Genomic DNA, 22,058 nt, shown 5'->3' with positions numbered 1-22,058 from the left:
CAAGCATGAGATCAAGTATTTGATTGAGTCCGAAAGACTTAATCATTATGTCCATGGAAAGCGTAAGATATCCTCAACATGAGAGGTCTTACAGAAGGCAAGGGTTATATGGACAACATTTGGTTCTCCAAATCCTGATTTGAAGCGAAAGGTCACAAAAGCAGATGCCGACACACTCACAAACTTCTATACTTCTTTGAGTGCAGTTGTGCCTGGGGGAACTCAAGAGCGAGAAGAAAGTATGACAAGCCTCAAGGTGGTGAGGGACAGATATGCCGACTACACTTCTATCATATTTCGTCTTGTTGAAGTGTTCAATGAGATGCTTGAAACGTGCATTGCTTGTGAGAGTGGACAGTTGACCTATGAAGCTCCTTTGTTTATCTCCGAAAAGTCAAAGGTAATGGATAAGAAGGAGTTGATGGCAAGGATGTGGAGGCCTATAAAGTACTTACCTGACAAGTATGCATCCATGGCAGCACAAAAAATTTTAAAGAAAGAATGGTTTTTTGGAAAAAAAGACAAAGACCACTGCATGGAAGAATGCATCAATGTACAGGTGAGGCGTGATGGAGTGCATACTGCCATTAAGTATTTGCTATCAGAGAAACAAATTCCACTTACTCATTGTAACATTGAGTATAATGTGGTGAAGCATATAGCTTCTTTATCAACACCAACAGGTGGATTAAAAAGGATGAAGATGGGTCAAAAATAGTAACCTCTTATATGAGAAAAGAAATCCCACAACAGGTGGTTGCATATGTGGAAAGATTAATCAGCGAGATAAGGATGCTGACAGATATGCACCAAAGCTTTCAATTCAATGTAGAGGTTACGGTAGAGTCTGGAAAGCTTGTGAACTTCAGGGGAGTCTCAGAAGATGACTTCTTCAAGAATGAGTCAGCATGGGATAAGCCACAACTATTCTTTATTAATGAAGTTTCTAGCGATGATATCCATAACTTCATTGATAGAATAGTATACACCACCATTAGCAAAGTGGCAATTTGCAACATTGTCATTTTTGTTGATAAAAAAGACAAAGAAGCCATGCAGGTTACTCTAAAGCGAGCATATTCATCAGATTTGAAGATCTATAGTGGTGTTTATGCAGCAAAGAGAGGCAAGAGAGAATGTGGCATAGCAATTCAATCTCTTGAATCATTCTTTTTGTGTATGCGGAGTCCCAACCCTGATCACTCCTTACAAAAGAACATAAGAGGGAATTCAAATAATTTGAGATTGATGCTAGAAGAGCAAGATATTCCTAGGTCCATACATTATCAAAAAAACAACTATGGAATTCCTGCAAAAAGTGGGAGTCTCTTGCTTACCATGATGGAGAATTTGCTACTGGCAGGTTGGGAGGTCACCTTGTGCAGGATGGGATATTTATTTGAGGATCTCCTTAGAAAAGGCAACTCCACAAATATTATTGAAAATAAGCATTTCATGGCTTATTTTCAGCTTCAAGCAGATCTAACCACAGGCTATGAAAAAGAGATCCCCTCTTCTTTCCCTCTCTTACCCTCTTCCTTCTCTTCTTTTTCCCTCTTCTTCTTCCCCTCTTTTAATCTCTTTTGCCCTCTTCTTCTTCCCCCTCTTGCAATCTCTTTTTCCCTCCTTTCCTTCTGTTCTTTTTTCCCTCTTTCAATCTCTTTTCCCCTCTTCTTTTTTCCCCTCTTTCAATCTCTTTTTCTCTCCTTTCCTTCTCTTCTTTTTCCTCTCTTTCAATCTCTTTTCCCCTCTTCTTTTTCCCCCTCTTTCAATCTCTTTTTCTCTCCTTTCCTTCTCTTCTTTTTCCCCTCTTTCAATCTCTTTCCCCCTCTTCCTTCTCTTATGTTTATGCTCTTTTCCCCTCTTCTTTTTCCCCTCTTTCATCCCTTCTTTCAATCTCTTTTCCCCTCTTTGCCTATGCTTATTCTCCTTTCCTTCTCTTCTTTTTCCCCTCTTTCTTCTCTTATGTTTATGCTCTTTTCCCCTCTTCTTTTTCCCCTCTTTCATCCCCTCTTTCAATCTCTTTTCCCCTCTTCCAATCTCTTTCCCCCTCTTTTCCCCTCTTTGCATATGCTCATATGCTCATGTATTAGCACAAGCTTATGCTTTCTCTCTTTTTCTTTTATGCTCATATGCTCATGCATAAGCATAAGCATATGCTTTCTTTCCTTTTCTCTTATGCTTATGCTCTTTTTCCCTCTTCCTTCTCTTATGCTTATGCTTATGCATGAGCATATGTCTCCTTCTCCCTCTCCTTCTCCTCTTTTCCTCTTTTCCTCTCTCTTTTCCCCCCTCTTTCCCCTCTTTCAATCTCTTTTCATAAGCATATGTATTTGCCTATGCTTAAGCTTTCTCTCTTTTTCTTTTATGCTCATATGCTCATGCATAAGCATAAGCATATGCTTTCTTTCCTTATCTCTTATGCTTATGCTCTTTTTCCCTCTTCCTTCTCTTATGCTTATGCTTATGCATGAGCATATGTCTCCTTCTCCTTCTCCTTCTCCTTCTCTTATGCTTATGCATGTCCTTCTCCTTCTCCTTCTCCTTTCCTTCTCTTCTTTTTCCCTCTTTTTCTCTTCTTTTCATAAGCATATGCCTATGCCTATGCCTATGCCTATGCTTATGCTTATGCAATGCATGAGCATATGCTCATATGCTTATGCATAAGCATAAGCATATGCTTTCTCAATATATTCTCTTATGCTTTGTAAATGTATTCTCATATGCTTTCTCAATGTATTCTCTTGTTTTGGTTTTTTGTTTTCGTGTTTGTGTCTACGTTAGACATGGGATCACATCGCATGTCCGATGAGTACGAAAACCCTCGTAGGAGAAGACATCATGATCTCTATTCTCCACAGCACTTTGATTCCCTTCAGGCGACAATGCAGGGGGCCGACCCTTGTGACTGACTCCTCTTGAATGTAGCATTGGGACTACCCCTCAGGGAACTCCTTTACTAGCAGCCCATGGCTTTGTCGAGAGTCCCGACGAGTTTGTGGCACAAATGACCGATGAGGAGGTAGTGAGATTCCTCTCTCTGCTATCCCAGGGGACCTCAACAATTTCCTCTCCTACACCGACGGCTGGACCTACTGCCCAGTCATCCCCTCTAGCCCCTTCGACTGAGGGGTCATCATCTGGGCATGCCCATCAGATAGGAAGGAAGAGTAGGAGGGGTCACTTACGTCGTGCTGACTCGGGAGATGTAGACGAGTCAACACACACATCCCTACAGGTCTCCACTTGGTCCCGAGACCTAGTACTAGTCAGGTCCCTTGCCCTCTCCTACTCCCACTGCTACTCCTCACTTTGGAAGAGCTTGCACAAACACAACTCGCTCTGACTCTACCACTACCATGAGCCCTGCTTACCCGATCGAGGATCTGTCCTATCAAATCACAGCGAGAGATAATAGAAGATACAAAGGGCACAGCAATGATGGCCACCATGAGGCGGTTGATGAGCCACCACTTTAGGAGCGGCATAGCTACTGATTGGATGTATTAAGATAACTAAAAGAAGCAGGCGGTCATCGATGAATTGAAAGCGAAATACCCTAACCCCCCAAATTGGGAGTTCAATAAGAATTACATGCGAGAGCGCATGGGTTTGGTCTTGAAGCATCGTAGATCAGCCTTGCATACTTCCATCGCAAAGGGGAGGGCTAAACCCAGCTAGGTAGATAAAGATGATTGGAAGGTTTTCAAGAAGTAGTACAGGGACCATCCTGAAATGTTCGAGGGTCAGAGGAGGGCTATGAGGAGATGGTTGGACACCATAGGTACTTCACACTTTGGTGCAGGCACACGGCTGGCATTTGAGGCAACCATGGTATGTCTACTTCTTCTCATTTAATGTATTGTTCTATTTGTTTTACTACATATTGCATGCACTTTATCTAACTCTCGTAAATTGGGTCCATAGCAAGATGCAATGGGTCACCTTCCTACAAATGCAGAGACGAGATGCGCATTCTGCGTAGGAAGAAATCCATGATTTATTGAGCAGGAGGCAATGGGAGTGACGGTCGATTGGGCTGAGGTGGCTGCTCGCATGGTATAAGTCTACTCCTACTTGTAATCTCACTTTTTAAACTTTTTTCTTTAAGTTCCAATGTAATTTCCAATTAATATGGTTTCACTCTTAGAATCAAAGCTCAAGCGTCCCATTAGTGGAGGTGATCGGTGATGAGGGCCAGGGATCAGGCACAGCTCACGAGAGCCAGGGATCAGGTGCAGCTCACAAGGGCCAAGGATCAGGCCAATAGGATGAGGACAAGGACAACGATGACGATTCGAATGAGCAGTAGTAGTAGTGGTAGTAGTTTGCATATACTTCGCCATGTATATCCTTCTGTATATTGGCTCATTTTAGCGATTTTGTTTCACCCTTTTTGAAAGGGTAATTTTGTAACAAAAAATGTTGTATATCTTCGACATGTATATGCTTCTGTCGCTCGATCGGTTCATTTGAGCGATTCTGTATCACCCTTTCCACAAGGGAAATTTTTTTTTTGTTTTTCTGTAATTATTAAAAAAAACATTAGTGGGGCAAAACAAGGCTTGATGTGGCCCTGTTTAGTTCCAGTATAATCGTTGCTATATAGTGACGTTTACTAGTGTCACTATATAGTGACGTTTGATAGCATCGCTATATAGCGATCGTTATTTTTCAACGCTTATAGCGATGTAAATAACGACCTTTGCACTCGTCAAAAAATAATAATTTAATGTAAAAAACATCGGTATTTTCATCGGAAAAGGGCCTATGCCTTGTAGTGACATCAACCTATGGCAATCTTGTTGGTTGCCTATAGTTTGTCGGGTTGAACACTCGAGTAGATATTCTTTTTACTGCCAATTTTCTAGGTCAATATCTGGTTGCTCCCTCAATGCAACATTAATCTGCATAGCAAAACGTGTTCTAAACTATTTGAAAGGCTGCCCACTTTGGATTAGTTTATCAACATCATCCAAAATCATCTTTTGTAACATATCTTGATCTTTCGGGATATGTAGATGCAGACTGAGCAAGCTCTCACTTCTCTATGTAGTCATTGTTTCTTTATCAATGGTTGCTTAGTCTCTTGGGCAAGTAAGAAGCAGTGTTGTGTTGCCGTTTCTACTACAAAATCTAAGTATGTAGCGGCCTCTATAGTAGCTCGAGAATTGGTTTGGCTATGCTAGTTACTTATAAATATTGATCCTCCCTCATTTGGTACTCCTCTCAAATGTGATAATAATCAAAGTGCCATTAGTCTGGCTAAAGACTATGTTTAGCATAAAAAATCCAAGCATATTGCTGTTCATTATCATTATGTCAGACATGAAGTGAAGTTGTCCCACTTCTTGCAACCCCTCCCTTCCAAGATTAGCATACCTATGGTTGACTTTCAACATTTGTATATAGATGCATATCTGCATTGCTGGCAATTTATGATCAGCATTACATACTTGTATATAATTGTACAAATGCATCACTTTAACTCTATGATCAACTTATATTTGACATATAAGTTGGGGTCAGAGAAACAAGAGTTGACCTGGAGATGTAAGAAAGTGATCAATTTTCATGTACCAAGAACGGGAAGCTTGTTGATAGGAAGAGAAAGATGCGAGAGAAGGACACAAGAGTTGCTTCCAAGGAAGTGATTCTATTCATAGATCATAGACATATATATAGCTGAAGACTAGGATAAGTTAGGGCGAGCTATATATAGCTCTAATACTCCGACTCAAACTAGGCCCTCTAACTACAGATGCAAAAAAAACCCTTGGGGAGTAGAAGGAAAAAACCCGAGCGAGTATATATGTATCTATGTGAAAATATATATACAAAGGATGGCCATAGGCCAGTTTGAATGATATCGTGTAATGTTGGATGATATAGTGCAAAGTGCATGTGGATAGTACAAAGGCATAAGACAAGCACTTATCCTAGTACAGTGCAAAGTATACAAAGGATGGCCATAGGCCACTTTGAATGATACAATGTAATGTTGGATGATACAGTGCAAAGTGCATGTGGATAGTACAAAGGCATATGACAAGCACTTGTCCTAGTACAGTGCAAAGTATAGGCGCTATGTTTGGTACATGATATAGTGCAAAGTATGTACATGTGTGGAAATTATGTTTGGTGCATGATACAGTGCAAAGTATGTACATGTGTGGAAATTATGTTTGGTACATGATATAGTACAAAGTAGGTGTGAAAAATGGAAACTTTCACAACAAGACAAAGCACCCACAAACGTGCACACAGACGCATTTACTGAACTTTAAAAAAAACTTACGGGCGTGTCTATTTGCGCATCTATTTCTGCGTCTAGAGACCCGCATCTAACAGCGTGTCTATATAGCAGATAGACGTGCATATAGACATGCATCTAGATGCGTAAATAGACGCTCTGCTAAAAAATTTAAAAAATAGACAGACGCATCGTTAAATGCGTGTATAGATGTGTTTATAAACGGTCTTATATACTCATTTATAGACGCGCAAATAAACGCTTCTCGAACATACAGATGCATATATACATGCGTTTATAGATGCACTGATAGACGCACTATATAATATATATTTTTTAATTTACAGAATGCTGTGTATGCTCTGTGTATGTTGTGTATGCTATATAGTTACAAGAATCCCATTTCCACATTGTGTAATTCAATTCTTATAGCCAACCGCATTTTAATTATAATTCCAAATAAAACATTACAACTCCAAAACGCAATAAAATTGAAAGCTCAAAAAGTGCTTGTATGTACATATAGCACGAAGCTAAGCCACGTCGTGTGGCTTCAAGTACAAAAATTAAGAGGAGTGTATATACAAGAGGCATGAAGCCAAGCCAGTGGCTTTAAGTACAAAAAAGAGTAGCTAGCACTACTTCTACGACTAATCCTCACTCCCTTCCACGCTCCCTTCTGTGCTCCCTTCTCCACCTCCTTCCTCATCTTCTTTCTTGTCTTCTTGTGCAGGGACCTATAAACGAGGGACAACATATATCAATGTATGAAAAATCAAATCTTTACTTATAATATTGACATTATTTAACTACTTTCAAATACCTCGGGGGTCGCTCCAGTAGCCTGGATATACTACTCCTCAGTAATCAACCCGTCATGATAGAAGTGCCTCCATGTATCTCCTCTGCGATGGTGGCGGTGGTAGGCTATCTCGATAGGAGTAGGGTAACTGCCCACGATATCAAGCTGCAAGATGACACAATTTGCAGAGGGGTTAGTACAAAGAAACAACCTCCTAATAAACTACATAAGCAATATAATTTGAGATCGATACTTACAAATTGGGCCTCCCATGAATCAACACCCCCTGCTCCAAAATGCACGCTTCCATATTGCTCCATCTGGATCCTTCGTGCCTCCACGTGCTATAGACTGGGGTCCTCCCTCGCTGACTTCATTGCTTTCTTCCACTCACGCTTGTGATGGGGCGGGCCCCTTGGTGGTTGACCTCCCTCGAGCCTGGCAAGCTCCGCTAGTGCCTACCTCTTAAGCAAAGATCTCTTATTGCCAAGTATCGTAACAATCTTTGACTTGGCCCATTTATCTGTGAACTGACGATTGGGGGGGTTAGGATACCTAGAGCGAACAGCAGCGAGGGTCTCATCAGCCAACCTCTTTGGCTAGTCTGTGTAGTGGATAAAGCAATCTCTGTAATTGTTAGCAATTACAGAGCGCATGAAGGCCATGATGTCCTTCCCCCGTGCATCCATCAAGATGCCTCCTGTCTAAGTGATGTCATAGAATATCGTACCATCACCCAGAGGCACGCCTAAATCATCTGAATCATCATCGTCATGGGGGAAGGGGCATAAGATGGCATGGGAGATGGGCCCGCACTGTGTAGCTGGTTGGGTTTCGCTGACTCCACTAGGGTAATCTCAGCTGGTGTGGGGTGGTTTGGAGTCTGTAGTGCCGACTCCTGGGGGGTGTTTAGAGTACCCGTCATATACCCATATAGCTCCGCAGGACTAGGAGGGTGCCCTAAAAGGTTATATAAGTCCCTAAAAAAAAACTCCCGGAGATCAGGTGAGCCCGAAGAGCTTCCTGGCCACATGATGAACTGGAAGAAAGAAAAAAAGACGATTATTGATGAGCTAAGAAGAAAGGGGAAGGGAAGAAAAAATTACTGTCGGAGCGCATCTATACACGCGTCTGAGAAGCGCGTCAATTTTTGCGTATAACAGTGCGTCTATAGACGCGGTTGTCTGTGTCTGCACACAGGCTAGACACGCATCTAGACGCGCCTATAGATGCGGTTTTAGATGCGCTCTGAGACGCACCTATAGACGCGCTCCGACAGACAAACTTTTCTAAAAAGTAGAAAAGGACATGCACCCAACACAAAAACGTAACACTGATACCAAAATGATGCGTTTCTTAGATACGAGAAAGTACAAATCCAAAGAGAACAAACTTCCAAAAAAGATTAACTACAAAAAGACTTACCTTGGATAGAGGTATGGAAGATTCTTCTCCTTTTTCAAAGTTGCTTCTCTTCCTTGTTCACCCTCTTCTCCTTTAAGCTTGGAAGCAAGTGTGGGTGCCTTCCTCTTAAGTGTAAGCTTGGAAGTAAGTGTGGGTGCCTTCCTCTTAAGTGTCGAAGTTGTGGATCTACTAATAGCAAAGAAGGCAAGCCGTGCGAAGTATAAGTAATGTGAAGAAAAGCAAAGCGAGCACGCTAAAAGCAGATTTAAAAGCCACTTCTATAGGCACGTCTAATAGCGCGTCTATACATGCATCTAAATATACAAAGCAGATGCGGTTTTAGATGCGCTTGTAGATGCGCACCACAGAATAGACAGACGTGGTTTTAGACGCGCTTGTAGATGCGCACCATAGAAATGACAGATGAGTGACAGATGCAGTTTTAGATGCGCCTTTAAACGCGCCACAGAGTTTAAAATTAAATATTTGAAGAAAAGTAAATTTTTTTGGGTTGTTTGTTTGTAGGATGTCTTCATCTTCAACAAGTAGCTCCAGTGAGGATGAATCCCTCCGTGTCCACCATCGCGAAATGTGGTTGGAGCAAAAAATCAAATGTATGTGTGATCGATGTCGAGGAAACATGTATCGTGCATGCAGGATTACACTCAATCACATCTCAAAGTATGGAGAATGGGATGCGACCGTAAACATGGTAAGTGTTAAAGAGTTAAGGTTGATTGAGATACCTACGGGTATTCATATGTTTGAGTTATGATCCCGTTTTAATTTGATATAGGATGCAGTGCCACACCCACATATGTTGCCCTATGCTCGCCGTGAGGAGGCGAAGCGTCGGCGATATGAGGTGGGATTTTCAAGAGGGACCGTTATGGATGCATGGAATGATGGTGATAGTAGCCCTCCACCATCACTTCATGAAGCCATGGAGGAGGAGGTGTTTGATGATATGGTGCGGGATTTATATGTCCATCAAGTGAGGGATGATAGCATGGAGCTCGCATGGAGCAGGATGATATTTTTACTGCAGCATCGACTCCACTGTTTGAGGGGTGCACATTCCCTATTCTATGTGCCTCCCTTGAGTTACTAAACTTGCAAACCATCTATGGATGGACAATGCAAGTTTGAATGCATTACTCAAGTAAGCTTTAAAGTCTATTTTGCAAACATGGTGAATTATGCTAGTGGGTCAATTACTCGAATGCTTTTCCTCATTTATGGTCTTCACATGCACGCTATTGTGTAAAATGCTTCCAAGGGAGAATAAATTACCAACCTCAAGAGATATGGCAAGGCAACATGTGACCTCTCTTGGAGGGTTAGATTACAAGCGCATCCATGCATGTGTCAATGATTGCATTTTGTTTCGTGGACTACATAAGGATGCAAGAGAGTGCCCTACTTGTGGAGAGGCAAGATATAGAGCAGATCTCAAAACTTTGGACATGCCTCGTAAGGTTCTGTGACATTTTCCCGTAATCCCTTGCATCCAACATATGTTCAAGTGCAAATCCATTGCAGAGCTCATGTCATGGCATTCGTCCCATCGATCAACCGATGGCAAGTGGAGAAATCCCGTAGACTCTCCTGCGTGGAAGCATATTGAAGACACATGGCCAAGCTTCAAGGAAAAACCTAGGAGCTTGAGACTTGGATTGGGTATGGACGGTGTGAACCCATTTGGTCTCAAAAGCACCACTTACAGTGTATGGCCAATGATATTGGTGAATTATAATCTTCCATCCTCTATGACTATTAAGAAAGGACATGTTATGCTGTCCCTTCTAATTCCAGGAAAACATAAAGTCAAAAACCCTGATGTTTATTTGGAGCCTTTGATTGACGAGCTAGAGATACTTTGGAGAGGTATCGAGGTGCATGATGTGAGCAGGTCTCCCTCGTCACGAGACTTCAACTGCAAAGCAGTCTTGATGTGGATGATGCATGACTTCCCAGGCTATGGCGAGTGTTCAGGTAAGCATTGCACTTCTAATTATGAATAGGCAAAGAATGTGGCACCCTAAACCCACCTTCAACTCTTAATTGCGTCTATTGTTCAGGTCTCACTACATCGGGTTACCATGCATGTGCTGTTTGTGGTCCTTCGCTAGTTGCCTCATGGGCAGATGCATTGAATAAGGTCATCTATGATAATCACCATCGATTTCTCCCACCTGATCATCCTAGATATGTTTCCCCTTGGAATGAAGTCCTCCCACAATCACTCACTGCGGGAGATTGGATGAGAATTTGGGATGGTTCCATGACTCCTCCACCACTTGGCATGAGCCGGTAAGGGTTTGTAACTATTGTGTGCTATATTGGCTGGAAATAAAGATTGCCCACTAACACCAACTTTTGTTTAGATACTCCATCTTTTATCGTCTACCATATTGGTCCCACCTCAAGATCAATCACCTGCTTGATCCCATGCATATCTTCAAGAGTGTGGCATCTACCATTTGGGAGCATTTGAATGGGACACGAGATTCCACAGGCATAAGGGAGGATCTACGTACCACAGGGAGGATGCGTGAAGCTTGGCCTCAAGAGAGACCAAATGGGCATGTTTCTTTACCTCTTGCATCGTGGATGTTATCAAAGCTAGAGATGGCTACGGTGAAGCGTGCTATTAGTACAATTCGTACTCCCACTGGATGCATGAGGTGTTTGCAGGGAGCCTTTACAAAGAGCAAGAAAAGAGGTGTAGAGCAATTATATGGCTTGAAATCTCATGATTGGCACAAGATGCTCCAAGTAAGTATTTTATGTGCATAATATCTTTTTCCTTTCAAATTTGTGAGTGAATAATTATAAGCAACTAATCAACCACCTCCTCGTGGGTTCAGTTCATACTACCTACTAGCATTTCACATAGTGCATCGAAGGACGTGAAAGATTGTATTTACAAGATGGGCGAGCTTGTGAGGTACTTTACATGATACAAAATATGATGCGTATCAATGCTCCATGCAAGGTGTTCATATTGCTAATATGGTGTACTTTTTCATTTCTAGGTATGTGAGCTCAAAGGAAATAGATCCCACCATGCTTGAGAATGCTCGAGTTATGTCAGTGGAGGTGGTTTGTTTAGTGGAGGAGACATTTCCACGTTCTATTCTCACAAGCCAACTACATCTTATAGTGCATTTGGTGGATGAGATTGCTATATGCGGTACTATACATGCACGATGGTTGTTCTTCCTCGAGCGCTTCATGAAGACCTTGAAGGGCTTCATGAGACAAAATGCAAACCTGAAGGTAGCATGGCCGAGGGTTGGTTGGTACAAGAGTCACTTGTATATATTTTTGAGTTTCTTGTTGATGTGGATAGCTCTCTCCCACAACTATGGAGAGATGATGAAGACCTAAGGATGACCTCTATTGTGCCTCATGGGAAAGGACACAACAAAGTAATAGACACGGAGTTGCATAATAGTATCAACCTCTATTGCGTGCTTAATAGTGATGTGATGAAAAGATGGGTGACAAGATACGAGGATGCAAAGGCAAGAAAACAAGAAGAAAGGGCCCTCTTTCGTACACACCACGGATCTCGTGTGCCATACCCTCAGTATCTAAGAGCACTTCCAAAGGATATTCATGTGGATTGGCTCCTTGATGAAATGGAGAAAGCAGAGAAAGACGAGGGGATGCATATCACAATGGAAGAATGGAGGTATGCTAGGGGATGCATGAGCAAGGTCGGTATATAGAATGTTATGCATAAGTTAGGAGCTTTCAATAATTTCGATTGCTTATTTAATTGATTTTTTCTTGATATAGTGCACTGTGTTCAATGCTATATGGTATGAGGGCAAGCATTTTCAAACACAACGGATTGATGATAAGAGAAACACACAAGATTGCGGTGTCATTGCTAGCTTTGAGGGAGCCAATGGAGCCATGGATGATTATTGTGGCATAATCCAAGATATTATTAAGCTTGACTTCCGACGCTTCTTTGTGTATGTTTTGGATGTAAAGTGGTTTAAGGACGTGGTGGAAAGAGGCCCTAATGCAACAATCAAACACCATGCAAGTGGCTTTGTAACTATTGACTCCACAAAGTTTTGGCAAAGTAGGAAGGACACACTAGTACTACCGCAACAATGTGAACAGGTACTATGCACACATATAAAAATACTCGCTTTTAATTATTTGATGCAAGGAAAATAACATAATTGTATTTGTGTTTGAATTAGGTTGTCTATCAACCAATGGTGGATAATAATAGATGGTGGCATGTCATACCTATTATGCCACGTTCCAAAGTGATGTATAGTACATTTACTAATATGGAGCGTATGGAGGATGATCATGGCCATGGACGTGATGATGACCATGATACGAGAGAGGAGGATAATAATGAGATAGGAGATACAGATATTGAGGCCATTACCCAGGAGGGCGAGCCTACCATTGGTGATGCTGATTTCGATGAGCACATGAGTAGCACAAGTAGTAGTGGGTTGAATGTATTTGTAGATCTAAACACTTGTTTGGATTTTGAAGTACATAGTTTGGTAAGGGTTGATCTCATTGAGGATGAGATTGAACCGTAGCCCATCATTGATATTGGAAAAACTATTTTACATATTGTCTCATTGTCCTCACCTCAATTCTTGTATATGTGGGCTTGCAAAAAAGCATTGATGTTTTTGTTAAAATTATGTGCTTTGGTAATCATGGTCAATGTTTGGAAAGCAATGATGTACACCAAAAACTCACTTTCTATATTCTCTGTTTTGCATCTAAATACGTGTCTCAATACGTGTCTAATTCTTAGTGTAAATGTGCTAATAGATGCGCTAATACACGCGCAAATAGACGCACTGATAAACACAATGTTAGACGAGCCCATATTTTCTCAGTGTAGACACGCAAATAGACGTGTTAATACATGCACCAATAGATGAACTGTTAGATGTGCGATTTTACGCTCGCTATTTTGCACGTCTGCCAAGCGCGTCTATAGTTGCTTTGTGTTGTTGTGTTTGCCTAGAAATGTAAACTTGTTTGACATAGTGATGATGTATAATCAAGGCTTGAGATCTTCAAGTTCGATGTTTGAGCTCTTTATCTGAATAGGAGAGCTTGTCGTTCTCCAAATTCAATCTAGTCCAACCTCCTCAAACCTTTGTAATCATGCCTTCATATTGATCACAAGTTACACATATATAGCTGAGACCTAGTTCAAGTTAGAGCGAGCTATATATAGCTCTAACATGAAACACTCTCCTTGGAGCTGTAGATGCAAAAGATGGTGGCAAGGTTAGCAGATACCTAGGATATCTGATAGGTCACTCCTATGCATCCTTTCACATGGATCTTGGAGAAAATGTGATGAAAACTATTGGGTGGAAGCATATTCATTGTCCTTACATTAATTCTATTTTATTTACCTTGGCTCACATGTAAGAAAACTCATCTAAAGAAATTTGAATCTAGCTTTCATTTGGTCTTTTTAGTTTGGTTATCCTTATGGGAAGTGCAATGCCACCATAAGTTGGAGAATTGTCTTACTTCCTAAAGATAGAGGTGGGTAAGAGTTCTAGATCTTTCAAATCATCTTATAGCTTGAAGATTTGATATGCTTAGTCATTCCTAGGAATGTCATCATCCATGACTACATATTATTCTTAAAGCTCTCTTGTTGTAGAGCTAAGAAGTATTTGAATAATTGATTGTGATAATCTTCTTCTCTCTAAGACTAATACCAAAGTCAAGTTGGTTGGTCTACCACACACTATAATCATGCATTGGGAGTTCCTTTAGGAACTATACTTAAATAAGATGGCCAGTGCAGGCTGGCTCGTAATTCACTAAAAGTTTGAGAATATTATCTAGAAACACTTATTTCATTAATTTTGGACTCATGTGTCTACTTTTGGACTATTCCTTAAAATCCTTCCCAACTGAAAAGTTTACTTTATGAAACTGTCATTCGAGAATCAAAAGTTTACTTTCTGGCACTATCATTTTCACATAAGACATTTCAAAATATCTCTCTACAATGTTGTACAAATAATGCAAAAACTACTATTAAATCCTAAATTTCTATTTCTTGTTTATAAGAATCATATTCTTAAAATAAAAAATCCGAGTTATTAGTTTAAATCCATGAAAAACCATGCTATTGAGGATTCACAACATTTTAAAAATGTATACATAAGAGACCTGTAAGACTCTTTTTACTTTCAATGCAGAAAACTATAACACTCTTGAATATTCAAGAAATTAAAAGGTTTATATACACATGAGACATGATGGAAGCCTCTTTTGTACTCCAAAAAGTAGCAATAGCTATGCTTGCAATTTTACATTATCATGTCATAAGTTTTACAACAAATATTGCTCTGGATGAGTCTTTGTACAAAGGATCTCCTGTGGCCTTTTCAATAATTTAATTTTTCCTTTACAATGAGTTTAGTACAAATGGGCGATCCAAACATTTGCTTGTTTGAATGTCCTTTTCTATCATGATCACAGAAATGAGCGATCCAAACATTTGCTTGTTCAGAATGTCCTTTCTGTCGTCACTTGTCGCTTGGGTGCCATCTTCATTCACTCTCATCTGACAACCACCACCACCTTCACTCTTTCTCGATATTTGAATGGTGTTATCATGGGCATTCTTCATTTGCGCTATCTCCTTCTACTTCCTCCCGGGCGAGCATCTTTGTGAACTCTGTAATGTGCGTAATAATTGGTTGCGGTAATTTTATTTTGTCTTCTACATCATACCCCATGTGCTTCTTTGTTTTCTTTGACCTTGATTTCCAGGATACTATGACTGTCTCTGTGGAAAGTCTTGAAATTGCTTCATGGTTTGGGACCCATTCCTTTTTCAAACAACTACTATACAATGTACTGTTATCTTGGTTCTCCTTCCTGCCCCTTGGCTCATACCATACCGCTGTAAATGTTGTAGCTCTCCCCCAGTCATCCATGCTCACGTCAACTACTTTTGCAACCCAAAACTTCACGTTCTCATGTTCATCATCCGATGGTCGAACTGCAACAAAACAATGGACATCTATGTCTATTTGTGGCATAAACTCTCTCTTCTTGGGTCCACAATATGGACGTGGGAGCAACGATTCAAACTCATTTTCAAAGAGACCACATGCTGGACGCAAGTCATTACCAACATTTGGCCAAAATAAAGGCCGTTCTGCCTTAATATCATCTTCTCGCATTTTTGCAAGGTCCTTTATCAATTGGTAGGTCTTGCTAATTACAACAGTAGTGTGTTCCTTCCAAGAGGGCTTCCAATCAGGAAATCTCCGGAGCATTTCCTCTTTGTATGCAATAAAAGCTTTTAAGCCTTCTATTTCACCTTTGGATTTCTCGCTGAATTCTTTTATAGGAGCCCATGTTGGATGCATTTCTTTGCTCGGGATTGAAGTTAAGAGAGAGTAAGGTTCTTCAGGTTCCCATTTTGTATCAAGAGAATAGTGTTGCCATTGCATCACTGGTTTTTCATCCTTTAAGAAAAATCGAAAATAGTGTGGAGCGCTATGACCAATCAGGGCATCACCACCTTTTTGTATGAAAGGTAGAATAAAGCTCTTCCAATCATACATCCTCTCAACCATTGAGCATATTGTTCCTTCCTTACGGCCACCAACTTGCCTCCCGCATTTTCTTATCAAGTCATCCATTGTCTCCATGTCCTTGTGTTTTAGTTCTCTTGAAACTGTGCTAAATACCTGATCGATATCCTCATGTGTGTGCCCAACCAACAAAAACCCAACTTCAATCTCATTGAAGATTCTATGAGCGATTAGCATTGAGCAAAATGCAAAGAAGAGTACATTCTTATTCTCTCGTCCACAATTGTCTGCTTGTATTCTCAAAGTTGCTGGTAGGCGACCTTTTTCTGCATGTACATTGTGAATTGCCTTCATAACGGATGTTACAACTTGATTGCTATCGTGTAGATGCAAGGAATCAATCCATATGTCTGCAAAAAACTTAAATCCGTGCACTAACACTCCACATAGATGTGTCTTTAAAAAGTATTTGCCTTGTAGCTTAGGTGGAGTGTTAACGAATCGAGGTAATGTTGTTGTATTTTGATCCATACCATCTACAATAATGCACATGTACTCATTTGGGTGAGAAATAGCTTGCTCCTTCCAAAATGCATATTTTATTCTAGAATGTCGAACAAGTCCATGATGAAATTCTCTCTTTCTTTTGTAAGCTTCTTTTTGTTCTGGAGATGTTGCACTCTCAAGTGCTCGCTTTAGATCATCACAGTCGTTGCACTTTGACATTTTTTGCCTCTTTGGGATTTTAACATGTCCAAAGCTTTTTTTCCAAAGAGTATACAAAGTATGAAAAGATGCCGGTGCATGCCCTCTTTGCCTCTGTGTTTCTCCAATAGAGTTAAATACTTCTTTTTTGGTCAAACCTATCGGAAGATGCATTTCTGATAGGTGGGGTTGTCGTAAAGCATTTTCATAAATGTAATCTTTCAAAATTGCTGTTGCCGCAACCGTTGAGGCTCTTGTTTTGGGCCTTCCTATGTTTCCATGAATGTTAAATTTAACTCCATACTTTGCTTTATTAGCCAAATTCCAATATGTGCCATGTGATAATCCTGTAATAATGCGATATGCATTATTGCATATACTTTTTCCATTTATAAGAGGCCTTATTTGATGTCCTGAACTTCGCCTTCTCTTATCATTTACAAGAAAGCAAGACAATCTCGTGAGTAGGTATTCATTTCTTCTGCTTCCTTTCCTTTGCCATACATGTTCTCTACAACCCTTGATGTCATGTAAGTTAATGGATCGCATACATGTATGCTTACAGCATGTAGATCGCATTGCTTTTAGCATAACATCTTCATTCATTACTCTTATTCTCTTTGGTTGCTTTTCTGGATCTGCCTGCACTCGTTGTCTTTCCATGCATCTGTATGTCCGTTTTGGGACCTTCTGTTCATTCTTATTTGGATTTGTGTAGTTCTCCTTGTAAGATTTATTTGTCACGTTGTTTTCATGAGATGTTGCATCCTTGATCTTATCACTCTGACAGTCAAATACTGAATATTCCTTTGTTGATGTCATCCTTGCTTTTGATACATTCGTCAAACCATTTGTAACATTTACAAGTTCACAATCAAAGTCAAACACCGAATAGTCCTTTGTTGATCTCATCCCTACTTTTGATACAATCGTAGAACCACTTGTCACAATGGCATTAGAGTGTCCCGAATGATCTTCAAACTCATCTATTCCTGAGAGAACATCACTCATTGATGCACTTTCTATGGATTTCATAACTCCATAGTCAGTGGTGATAGACTGTCCAGAATGATCTTCAAACTCATCTATTCCTGAGAGAACATCGCTCATTGATGCACTTTCTATGGATTTCATAACTCCATAGTCTTGAAACTCCTCTACTCCAGAGAGAACATCACTCATTATACTATCGTGCATGATTTCCATAATTCCATAGCTACCTGCTTTGACTCCAAGAACTTTATCAGTATCCATGAAGCCATCCATGCTTGAAGATATAACACTTTTCACATCTTTGCCCAAGTTCTCAATGTGCATGAACTCATCCACCCCGGATAAGGCATCACTTGTGAAATATTTTTCTTTCTCGGTACCAATGAACTCATCGACTTCTGATAAGACGTCAGTGCTATAGTTGAGTGCATTGGAATCATCCATCTCTGAAGGAATAGAGCTTGGTACATTGGCATATTCTTTCAATTCTTTGATGTTGTAGTATACATTATGTTTATCATTAAAAACCACATGCCGAGTCTTTCCAATCTTTAAAAATTGCATGCTCCATCTCAAATCCTTACCTACCTCATAGTAGGGACCATCCAATGACATTGAGTTATCATCCATACCATCATCAGTAACTTTTTGAATTCTCATCTGCGCAAATGTCCAGTGTTCAACTTGTTCAAATCCCAAGACTTGACCTTCTGCTACATACTTATTTGTAAATGATAACATTTGTAAAATATCTCCCACTCTAAAATCCAAAGATATGCACTTTGTATTCCTGATGACATGTGTTTAATAAGTCTCATCTCTGTCCCATGCAATAAATGCTTTGTTGGAAGTATTATAGGGCATAACATCTCCAAGGATTTCCATATCCCCACACTTATGCTTTAGCTCAACATGTGCACTAAGAATCCTTGATATGATAACCGCTACCTTATCTTCGCCAAGTCTTCTAAAGTGATAAATAGAATTTGGATCACTTTCATGGATTGTAGCAAATGCAACTGCTTCTCTTTTGCAACATAAAATCACCTCCATCCCCGGAATAAATTTTGTAGCCATCTCCTTTGTGAGTTTCCTCTGCAAACAAGCTGTAACAACCATTATAAAGAACATTAGTCTCTTCTCAATAATCTACTTTATTAATGATTTAAAAATCACGAACGTGTTTGAAAATTTAATTAGACACTAACCAATAACAACCATAAACCCTAAACCCTAAACCGTAAACCAAAACAACCCTAAATCCTAACCAATAACAACCCTAAACCCTAAACCCTAAACCCTAAACCCTAACCCCCAAACCCCAAACCCTAAACCCTAACCCCCAAACCCCAAACCCTAACTCCCAAACCCTAAACCCTAAACCCCAAACCCTAAACCCTAACTCCTAAACCCTAAACCCTAAACCCTAACTCCCAAACCCTAAACCCTAAACCCTAACTCCCAAACCCCAAACCCCAAACCCTAACTCCCAAACCCGAAACCCTAAACCCTAAACCCTTAACCCTAACCCCCAAACCCTAAACTCTAAACCCTAACTCCTAAACCCTAAGCCCTTAACCCTAACCCCCAAACCCCAAACCCTAACCCCCAAACCCTAAACCCTAAACCCTAAACCCTAACACCCAAACCCTAAACCCTAAACCCTAAATCCCAAACCCTAAACCCTAAACCCTAACTCCCAAAACCCAAACCCTAAACCCCAAACCCTGAACCCTAAACCCTAAACCCTAACTCCCAAACCCTAAACCCTAACTCCCAAACCCTAAACCCCAAACCCTAAACCCTAAACCCCAAACCCTAAACCCTAACCCCCAAACCCTAAATCCTAAACCCTAACCCCTAAACCCTAAACCCTAAACCACCAAACTCTAAACCCTAACCCCCAAACCCTAACCCTCAAACCTTGAACCCTAAACCCTAAACCCTAACTCACCAAACCCCAAATCCTAAACCCAAACCACGAAATCCTAAACCTTAAATCCTATGAGTGTTTTCAAGTAATATCATTTATTTAAGTAATAGTTTTAATTAGAATTTATAAGTAATAGTGGAATTGATAGTTGGGAGGGTGGTAGTGGGAGAAAGGGAGAGTGGGAAAGTGGAGAAAGGGAGTGTGGGAGGGTGGTAGTGGGAGAAAGGGAGAGTGGGAGAGGGAGTGGGAATGGGGGCGGTGGGGGTGGGGGTGGGAGAGTGGGAGTGGGAGTGGGAGTGGGAGTGGAAGAGGGAGTGGGAATGGGGGAGGTGGGGGTGGGAGAATGGGAGTGGGAGTGGGAGTGGGAGTGGGAATGGGGGAGGTGGGGGTGGGGTGAGGGTGGGAGGATGGGAGGATGGGAGTGGGAGTGGAAGGGGTGGGGTGGGGAGTGGGAGTGGGAGGATGGGAGTGGGAGAGGGAGTGGGAATGGGGGAGGTGGGGGTGGAAGTGGGAGGGGTGAGGTGGGAGGATGGGAGTGGGAATGGGGGAGGTGGGGGTGGAAGTGGGAGGGGTGGGGTGGGAGGATGGGGGAGGGAGTGGGAGTGGGGGAGGTGGGGGGGGTGGGAAAATGGGAGTGGGAGTGGGAATGGGGGAGGTGGGGGGGTGGGAAAATGGGAGTGGGAGGATGGGAGTGGGAGGGGTGAGGTGGGAGGATAAGGGTGGGAGAATGGGAGTGGGAGTGGGAATGGGGGGGGAGGGGTGGGGGTGGGAGGATGGGAGTGGGAGTGAGACGTGTAGGTGGGAGGATGTGAGTGGGTGGGAGAATGGGAGTGGGAGTGGGAGTGGGAGTGGGAGTGGGAATGGGGGAGGTGGGGGTGGAGTGAGGGTGGGAGTGGGAGGGGTGGGGTGGGAGGATGGGAGTGGGAGAGGGAGTGGAAATGGGGAAGGTGAAAGAATGGGCGTGGGCGTGGGAGTGATAATGGGGGAGGTGGGGTGGGAGGATGGGAGTGAGAGTGGGGTGGGAGGATGGGAGTGGGTGGGAGAGAGAGAGAAGATAATCTAATAGAGAGGCCAATGGGAGAGGAGATAATGTTATAGAAGGACAATGAGAGAGAAGCACTCAAACCCTAGTTTTTCTTATATATACTCTCCTTCTCTCATTGTTTCTCTCATTTCAACAAGGAAGAGCAAGAGGAGAAGCAAAAAGAGGAGGAAGAGCAAAAGCAAGCACAAGCAAGCACAAGCATCGATTTCAACTTTTTTCCAGGTACTGTTTTTAAAATTTGTATTCTTTGAAATTTTTGAAGGATAGATTTTTAGAGAGAGAAAAGAAGAGAGAGAGTCTTGCTGCCTCGGCAGCAAAAGAGAGAAAGAAAGAGAGAGGGAGAGAGACGAGAGAAGGGGGGGGAAAGAGAGGGGAGAGAAAGGGAGGGGGGAGAGAAGGGGGAAGGGGGAAAGAGAGGGGAGAGAGGGGAGAAGCAGCGAGGGGGGGGAAAGAGAGAGGGGAGGGGGAGGCCGCTGCCGCGAGGGGGGGAGGGAGGGGAGGGGAGAGGGAGGGGGGGCGGCGAGAGAGGGAGGGGGGGCGGGGATAGAGAGGGGGAAGAGGGAGGGGAGGCGAGGGTGGAGAGGGAGGGGAGGGGGCCGCTGCCGCGGCAGCGGCAGCGAGAGAGGGGGAGGGGGGGAGAGGGAGAGGAAGGGGGGGGGGGGCAAGGGGGGAGAGGAGGGAGAGGGAGGGGAGGGGGCCGCTGCCGCTGCCGCGGCAGCGAGAGAGGGGGAGGGGGGAGAGGGGAGGGAGGGGGCCGCTGCCGCGGCAGCGGCAGCGAGAGAGGGGGAGGGGGGCGAGAGGGAAGGGGGGAGAGAGGGGGCAGCGAGAGGGAAGGGGGGGGAAGAGAGAGAGAAGGGGGGGGGGCCGCTGCCGCGGTAGCGGCAGCGAGAGAGGGAGGGGAGGGGAGAGAGAAGGGGGGGGGGGGGAAAGGGAGGGGAGGAGAGAGGGAAGGGGGGGGAAGAGAGAGAGAGGGAGAGGGCCGCTGCCGCTGCCGCGGCAGCGAGAGAGGGAGGGGAGGGGAGAGAAGGAGGGGGGGGGAAAGGGAGGCGAGGAGAGAGAGAAAGGGGGGGGGCCACGGCCGCTGCCGCGGCAGCGAGAGAGGGGGAGGGGGGGGAGAGGGAGCAGCGAGAGGGAAGGGGCGGGAAGAGAGAGAGAGGGGGGGGGCCGCTGCCGCGGCAGCGGCAGCGAGAGAGGGAGGGGAGGGGAGAGAGAAGGGGGGGGGGAAAGGGAGGGGAGGAGAGAGGGAAGGGGGGGGAAGAGAGAGAGGGGGGGGGCCGCTGCCGCGGCAGCGGCAACGAGAGAGGGAGGGGAGGGGAGAGAGAAGGGAGGGGGGGAAAAGGGAG

Source organism: Dipteris shenzhenensis, chromosome 3, assembly GCF_047967505.1.
Source record: "Dipteris shenzhenensis isolate YYH24624 ecotype China chromosome 3, Dip_SZ_1.0, whole genome shotgun sequence".
NCBI lineage: Eukaryota > Viridiplantae > Streptophyta > Polypodiopsida > Gleicheniales > Dipteridaceae > Dipteris > Dipteris shenzhenensis.
The sequence above is the reverse complement of the archived record's forward strand: the minus strand, read 5'-3'. Positions refer to the sequence as shown.